The sequence below is a fragment of the Ipomoea nil genome, unplaced genomic scaffold, assembly GCF_001879475.1.
Source record: "Ipomoea nil cultivar Tokyo-kokei standard unplaced genomic scaffold, Asagao_1.1 scaffold3401, whole genome shotgun sequence".
NCBI lineage: Eukaryota > Viridiplantae > Streptophyta > Magnoliopsida > Solanales > Convolvulaceae > Ipomoea > Ipomoea nil.
Window position 1 is genome coordinate 170,001 of NW_017619829.1, and position 9,326 is coordinate 179,326.

Here is a 9,326-nt window from a genome sequence, read left to right on the forward strand (position 1 = left end):
ATTTAAATTTTGTATTTTTTGAAATTAAAATAGAAAATAAAATTAAATTAAACAAATATATATATTATATTAAAATAAAGCCGCAAAATAATGAATTCAATTCTTGTGTATGTGTTCAAAAATGAAGACAATAATATGTATAGCAGGGGAATGAATTCAATAAATATATATATATATATATATATATATATATATATATATATATATATATATATATATATATATATATATATATATATATATGCTCTATTAAAATATTAAATTAAATAGAAATCAATAATTCTATATAATAAGAATAAATTCAATTATAACAAAATTATCATGTTATTAATTAAATATTTTTTATTATAGATACTCTATGCAGAACATCTAAAACATTTAAATTTTAAATTTTTTTAATTGAAATTCAGAACAAATTTAAATTTAAATTAAACAAGTTTTTTAAATTAAAATAATAACACGCGACAAAGAATTGAATTTGTATGTATGAATCAAAAATGAGGATAATTCCGGTCCGCAATGAATTCACTTTATATATATATATATATATATATATATATATATATATATATATATATATATATATATAATATTTAAATAAATTAAATAGAATATCTCAATTGTATTAATATATATTTTCCATTTTAGAAGAACTTGTTACCATTAAACAGAATATCTCAATTTATTATGAGTATATATTTTCCATTTTCAAAGAACTTGTTACCATTAAATAGAATATTTCGATTTTATGAATATATATTTTCCATTTTAAACGAACTTGTTACCATTAGTTTTAAAAAAAAAAAAAAAAAAAAAAACTTGTTGTCATTAAACATAATCATTAACCATAATATTTAATATAACTCTCCCAATATGGCAATCAATTACATTAGGTGATTTTGCATTCTCATAATCTTTTTTTACCTTTTAGTGATAATCGTATTACATAAGTTAATCATACATTATAATATTACCTATATAAACGAACCGAGTGACCACATAATTATCGATAGCGAAGAGAAACAAATTTATAAAGAGTTGCATATATTTGTTAGGAATGGCCAAGTTGAGTGTGTTAACCATCCTTCTTGTGGTGTTCGTCATCTCATCAGGTTTATTCCTATTATATATTTAAATTATTCTAGCTATATCTTATGTGTATATGAATTTATATATTGCAATTTATTTTTTAGGACTATTTCTTATTAAAAAGACAATGTAAAAATAATGAAATCAAAATATCGAATTGATCTATAATTGTGATAAAAACATGACCAATTTTAATTTGCCTTCTTTTCTTTGTTTGATTTTTTTTTCATCAGACATTGTTCAAGTAACGAGCGGTCTCAATTGCTGCTTTGACAATAATATTGGACCATGTAACGACGGAGATTGTAACCAACGCTGCTTGCAAAGTAATTGCGGCAAAGGAGGCAAATGCAAAAGCATAAGCTCAAAAGTATATTGTCACTGCTTTTGCTAGCAATCCAAACCTAAACCTCTCAACTTATTATGTTGTTTGGTCTTTATTATCCAATTCAATAAAAATATGAAAATTCATTATACTTGAGCCTATTCAATGGTTTGTGTGTAATCGATAGATTATTGTCGTGATTTTTATAACATTTGAACGATTAAAAATTTAACATGTCATATAGTATTGGAAAGGAACCATAAATAATATACCAATCATAATTTGAATATGCAAATAAAAGGTCAACAACTCATATTTCTAATATAGCAATTGTAATATGAATATAGAAATTCTTTCTTCTCTTCGTTTGCCACCATGCTCTAGTGCCGAATCTCCAACATTGGAGCCCTTAGGACTCCACTTCCTCCGTTAGTGTGGTTCCCGTACGACGATGACACGGAGAAAAGCTACTAATTAATGTGATCAAGATCTTGAAAAATAGAAATGCAACGAATTGAGATTGGTTTGTCATTGAGGATTGGAAGAAAGTGAAAGGAAGATGAGAATCGGCAAGGCGGAGACTGCTTTATCGCGATCCTTCGAGATTTTTGGTATTATTAACTAAAACGACGTTGTTTTGGCGAATAAGACGTCGTTTTGGCGAATCCTTTTAAAAAATCGATTCCGACATTGCTCAACGCGGCTGGACACCGCCTAGAGCCTAGACGCGATTTTTGAAACACTGCTCTCTTGTAGTAACGTTACATAAGTCTTAATATAAACTTATTTCCGTGAATCATAATTCCATGCCTTTTCTATTGCATTACATTTGTCTTATCTCGTACTGCTATTCGTCGGACATCCCGAGTCAATATAATCCTTCAGGTAACAAAGTATAGAGCATCAAATTATGCAATCCGTGATATTAATTCTATAACTAAAATCTTGTAATATTCTTGTACAAAAGAATATACTAAGCATCAAATATTATAATTCATATTGTTAATTCCTTTAGCGTAAAAGTATAGAGCTATAATATTGAAGAAGATAATAATATTTTTTTTTAAGGGGATTATAATATTCTTTATAAATTAATTTAGTGCTCTATAAAAAAAATTTCTATAATATTAAAAAATTAACTATATAAAATTTTTAATTCTATTATAATTATAAAAAATTCTATTATTATTAAATTATCATACTAATAAATAAATATTTTACCAGGACTATGTGGTCTAATGGTATCCGGGTTGGACTTCCATTTGGAAGATTATGAGTTCGAGCCTCAGTGGAGGCGTTATTGGTTCTTTGTGTTTTAGCAGGTTGAGAAAGTATATGAACAGATACTACAATGTAATAGGACCAGTCACTTTCAAAAAAATAAATAAATATTTTAATATTAAAGAGAATTTATATTATTTTAATTTTGTAATTTTTGAATTTTAAATAGTATATAAAAATTAAATTAAACAAATATATATTATATTAAAATAAAGCCGCAAAATAATGAATTCAATTTTGGTGTATGTGTTCAAAAATGAAGACAATAATATGTATAGCAGGGGAATGAATTCAATATATATATATATATATATATATATATATATATATATATATATATATATATATGCTCTATTAAAATATTAAATTAAATAGAAACCATTAATTCTATATAATAAGAATAAATTCAATTATAACAAAATTATCATATTATTAATTAAATATTTTTTATTATAGACACTCTATGTAGAACATCTAAAACATTTAAATTTTAAATTTTTTTAATTGAAATTCAGAACAAATTAAAATTTAAATTAAACCAGTTTTTAAAATTAGAACAATAACACGCGACAAAGAATTGAATTTTCATGTATGAAAAAAAAATGAGGATAATTCCGGTCCGCAATGAATTCACTATATACATATATATATATATATATATATATATATATATATATATATATATATATATATATATATAATATTTAAATAAATTAAATAGAATATCTCAATTGTATTAATATATATTTTCCATTTTAAAAGAACTTGTTACCATTAAACAGAATATCTCAATTTATTATGAGTATATATTTTCCATTTTAAAAGAACTTGTTACCATTAAATAGAATATTTCGATTTTATGAATATATATTTTCCATATTAAACGAACTTGTTACCATTACTTTCAAAAAAAATAACTTGTTAACATTAAACATAATCATTAACCATAATATTTAATATAACTCTCCCAATATGGCAATCAATCACATTAGGTGATTTTGCATTCTCATAATCTTTTTTTCCCTTTTAGTGATAATCGTATTACATAAGGTAATCATACATTATAATATTACCTATATAAACGACCCGAGTGACCACATAATTATCAATAGCGAAGATAAACAAATTTATAAAGAGTTGCATATATTTGTTAGGAATGGCCAAGTTGAGTGTTTTAACCAACCTTCTTGTGGTATTCGTCATCTCATCAGGTTTATTCGTATTATATATTTAAATTATTCTGGCTATATCTTATGTGTATATGAATTTATATATTGCAATTTATTTTTTAGGACTATTTCTTATTTAAAAGACAATGTAAAAATAATGAAATCAAAATATCGAATTGATCTATAATTGTGATAAAAACATGACCAATTTTAATTTGCATTCTTTTCTTTGTTTGATTTTTTTTTTCATCAGACATTGTTCAAGTAACGAGCAGTCTCAATTGCTGCTTTGACAATAATATTGGACCATGTAACGACGGAGATTGTAACCAACGCTGCTTGCAAAGTAATTGCGGCAAAGGAGGCAAATGCAAAAGCATAAGCTCAAAAGTATATTGTCACTGCTTTTGCTAGCAATCCAAACCTAAACCTCTCAACTTATTATGTTGTTTGGTCTTTATTATCCAATTCAATAAAAATATGAAAATTCATTATACTTGAGCCTATTCAATGGTTTGTGTGTAATCGATAGATTATTGTCATGATTTTTATAACATTTGAACGATTAAAAATTTAACATGTCATATAGTATTGGAAAGAGTCATGGACATATTTCTAGAGTAATAAACTTAAAGACACACTTCACTAAGTATATGCAAAACTAGACTAGAACGTAAAAATACATTTTGTAGAGATGCTTAAACATAATTAAGAACTCTCTAGAATTGGGTATTTATAAAATATAGATATTTAACAATGCTTTAAATTTGTAAAGTAAACTATATTTTATTGACTAAAAATAATGATAGAGAATTAGGAACCATAAATAATATACCAATCATAATTTGAATATGCAAATAAAAGGTCAACAACTCATAATTCTAATATAGCAATCCTAATATGAATATAGAAATTTTTTCTTCTCTTCGTTTGCCACCATGCTCTAGTGCCGAATCTCCAACATTGGAGCCCTTAGGACTCCACTTCCTCCGTTAGTGTCGTTCCCGTACGACGATGACACGGAGAAAAGCTACTAATTAATGTGATCAAGATCTTGAAAAATAGAAATGCTACGAATTGAGATTGGTTTGTCATTGAGGATTGGAAGAAAGTGAAAGGAAGATGAGAATCGGCAAGGCGGAGACTGCTGAATTCGCGATCCTTCGAGTTTTTTGGTATTATTAACTAAAACGACGTTGTTTTGGCGAATAAGACGTCGTTTTGGCGAATCCTTTTAAAAAATCGATTCCGACATTGCTCGGCTGGACGCCGCCTAGCGCCTAGACGCGATTTTTGCAACACTGCTCTCTTGTAGTAACGTTACATAAGCCTTAATATAAACTTATTTCCGTGAATCATAATTCCATGCCTTTTCTATTGCATTACATTTGTCTTATCTCGTACTGCTATTCGTCGGACATCCCGAGTCAATATAATCCTTCAGGTAACAAAGTATAGAGCATCGAATTATGCAATCCGTGATATTAATTCTATAACTAAAATCTTGTAATATTCTTGTACAAAAGAATATACTAAGCATCAAATATTATAATTCATATTGTTAATTCCATTAGCGTAAAAGTATAGAGCTATAATATTGAAGAAGATAATAATATTTTTTTTTAAGGGGATTATAATATTCTTTATAAATTAATTTAGTGCTCTATAAAAAAAATTTCTATAATATTAAAAAATTAACTATATAAAATTTTTAATTCTATTATAATTATAAAAAATTCTATTATTATTAAATTATCATACTAATAAATAAATATTTTAATATTAAAGAGAATTTATATTATTTTAATTTTGTAATTTTTGAATTTTAAATAGTATATAAAAATTAAATTAAACAAATATATATTATATTAAAATAAAGCCGCAAAATAATGAATTCAATTTTGGTGTATGTGTTCAAAAATGAAGACAATAATATGTATAGCAGGGGAATGAATTCAATATATATATATATATATATATATATATATATATATATATATATATATATATATATATATATATGCTCTATTAAAATATTAAATTAAATAGAAACCATTAATTCTATATAATAAGAATAAATTCAATTATAACAAAATTATCATATTATTAATTAAATATTTTTTATTATAGATACTCTATGTAGAACATCTAAAACATTTAAATTTTAAATTTTTTTAATTGAAATTCAGAAAAAATTAAAATTTAAATTAAACCAGTTTTTAAAATTAGAACAATAACACGCGACAAAGAATTGAATTTTCATGTATGAATAAAAAATGAGGATAATTCCGGTCCGCAATGAATTCACTATATATATATATATATATATATATATATATATATATATATATATATATATATATATATATATAATATTTAAATAAATTAAATAGAATATCTCAATTGTATTAATATATATTTTCCATTTTAAAAGAACTTGTTACCATTAAATAGAATATCTCAATTTATTATGAGTATATATTTTCCATTTTAAAAAAACTTGTTACCATTAAATAGAATATTTCGATTTTATGAATATATATTTTCCATATTAAACGAACTTGTTACCATTAGTTTCAAAAAAAATAACTTGTTAACATTAAACATAATCATTAACCATAATATTTAATATAACTCTTCCAATATGGCAATCAATCACATTAGGTGATTTTGCATTCTCATAATCTTTTTTTCCCTTTTAGTGATAATCGTATTACATAAGGTAATCATACATTATAATATTACCTATATAAACGAACCGAGTGACCACATAATTATCAATAGCGAAGATAAACAAATTTATAAAGAGTTGCATATATTTGTTAGGAATGGCCAAGTTGAGTGTTTTAACCATCCTTCTTGTGGTATTCGTCATCTCATCAGGTTTATTCCTATTATATATTTAAATTATTCTGGCTATATCTTATGTGTATATGAATTTATATATTGCAATTTATTTTTTAGGACTATTTCTTATTAAAAAGACAATGTAAAAATAATGAAATCAAAATATCGAATAGATCTATAATTGTGATAAAAACATGACCAATTTTAATTTGCATTCTTTTCTTTGTATAATTTTTTTTTCATCAGACATTGTTCAAGTAACGAGCGGTCTCAATTGCTGCTTTGACAATAATATTGGACCATGTAACGACGGAGATTGTAACCAACGCTGCTTGCAAAGTAATTGCGGCAAAGGAGGCAAATGCAAAAGCATAAGCTCAAAAGTATATTGTCACTGCTTTTGCTAGCAATCCAAACCTAAACCTCTCAACTTATTATGTTGTTTGGTCTTTATTATCCAATTCAATAAAAATATGAAAATTCATTATACTTGAGCCTATTCAATGGTTTGTGTGTAATCGATAGATTATTGTCGTGATTTTTATAACATTTGAACGATTAAAAATTTAACATGTCATATAGTATTGGAAAGAGTCATGGACATATTTCTAGAGTAATAAACTTAAAGACACACTTCACTAAGTATATGCAAAACTAGACTAGAACGTAAAAATACATTTTGTAGAGATGCTTAAACATAATTAAGAACTCTCTAGAATTGGGTATTTATAAAATATAGATATTTAACAATGCTTTAAATTTGTAAAGTAAACTATATTTTATTGACTAAAAATAATGATAGAGAATTAGGAACCATAAATAATATACCAATCATAATTTGAATATGCAAATAAAAGGTCAACAACTCATAATTCTAATATAGCAATCGTAATATGAATATAGAAATTCTTTCTTCTCTTCGTTTGCCACCATGCTCTAGTGCCGAATCTCCAACATTGGAGCCCTTAGGACTCCACTTCCTCCGTTAGTGTCGTTCCCGTACGACGATGACACGGAGAAAAGCTACTAATTAATGTGATCAAGATCTTGAAAAATAGAAATGCTACGAATTGAGGTTGGTTTGTCATTGAGGATTGGATGAAAGTGAAAGGAAGATGTGAATCGGCAAGGCGGAGAATGCTGAATTCGCGATCCTTCGAGATTTTTGGTATTATTAACTAAAACGACGTTGTTTTGGCGAATAAGACGTCGTTTTGGCGAATCCTTTTAAAAAATCGATTCCGTCATTCCTTGACGCTGCCTTGCGCCTATACGCGATTTTTGCAACAGTGCTCTCTTGTAGTAACGTTACACAAGTCTTAATATAATCTTATTTCCGTGAATCATAATTCCATGTCTTTTCTATTGCATTACATTTATGTTATCTCGTATTGCTATTCGTCGGACATCCCGAGTCAATATAATCCTTCAGGTACCAAAGTATAGAGCAACGAATTATGCAATCCTTGTTATTAATTCTGTAACTAAAATCTTATAATATTCTTGTACAAAAGAATATACTAAGCATCAATTATTATAATTCATATTGTTAATTCCATTAACGTAAAAGTATAGAGCTATAGTATTGAAGAAGATAATAATATTCCTTTTTTTTTTAAGGGGATTATAATATTCTTTATAAATTAATTTAGTGCTCTATAAAAAAAAATGTCTATAATATTAAAAAATTAACTATATAAAATTTTTAATTCTATTAATTATAATAAATTCTATTATTATTAAATTATCATACTAATAAATAAATATTTTAATATTAAAGAGAATTTATATTATTTTAATTTTGTATTTTTTGAATTTTAAATAGAATATACAAATTAAATTAAACAAATATATATTATATTAAAGTAAAGCCGCAAAATAATGAATTCAATTCTTGTGTATGTGTTCAAAAATGAAGACAATAATAAGTTTAACAGGGGAATGAATTCAATATATATATATATATATATATATATATATATATATATATATATATATATATATATATATGCTCTATTAAAATATTAAATTAAATAGAAACCATTAATTCAATATAATAAGAATAAATTCAATTATAACTAAATTATCATATTATTAATTAAATATTTTTTTATTATAGATACTCTGTGTAGAACATCTAAACCAATGAAATTTTTAATTGTTTTTAATTGAAATTCAGAATAAATAAAAATTTAAATTAAACAAATTTTTAAAATTAAAATATTAACACACGACATAGAATTGAATTTTCATGTATGAATTCAAAAATGAGGATAATTCTGGACCACAATGAATTCACTCTATATATATATATATATATATATATATATATATATATATATAAGGAAGGGCTCCCGTGCATTTTCTCCTTCCCGTGTATAATGAGGTTAAATCTGAGCCCCACGTAGCTCTTGATCGAACGAATCAGATTAATAGGAAAAATTAAGCGCGAATTGCTCATTAATGGCATTTTTGTCCTTTTCATTATATTAAAAAAAAATCTGTTATTCTTCTTCTTCGAGCGTTTTCAAAATTCACCATTGATTCCTAATCTCAGACGAATTTTACGATCTCTACGGAATTGGCAATAAGATCTATTCTCTTCGTCGTTCAAT

The 9,326-nt window shown here is 25.0% G+C and overlaps 1 long non-coding RNA gene across 1 annotated transcript; it reads left to right on the top strand.

Moving 5' to 3' along the window:
• Nucleotides 1–1,023: 1,023 nt before the first annotated feature.
• LOC109171284 lies at nucleotides 1,024–1,563 on the top strand. Its single transcript, XR_002052557.1, has 2 exons — nucleotides 1,024–1,112; nucleotides 1,323–1,563. It is a non-coding gene; the product is annotated as an uncharacterized LOC109171284 (long non-coding RNA).
• The last annotated feature ends 7,763 nt before the right edge of the window (nucleotides 1,564–9,326 follow it).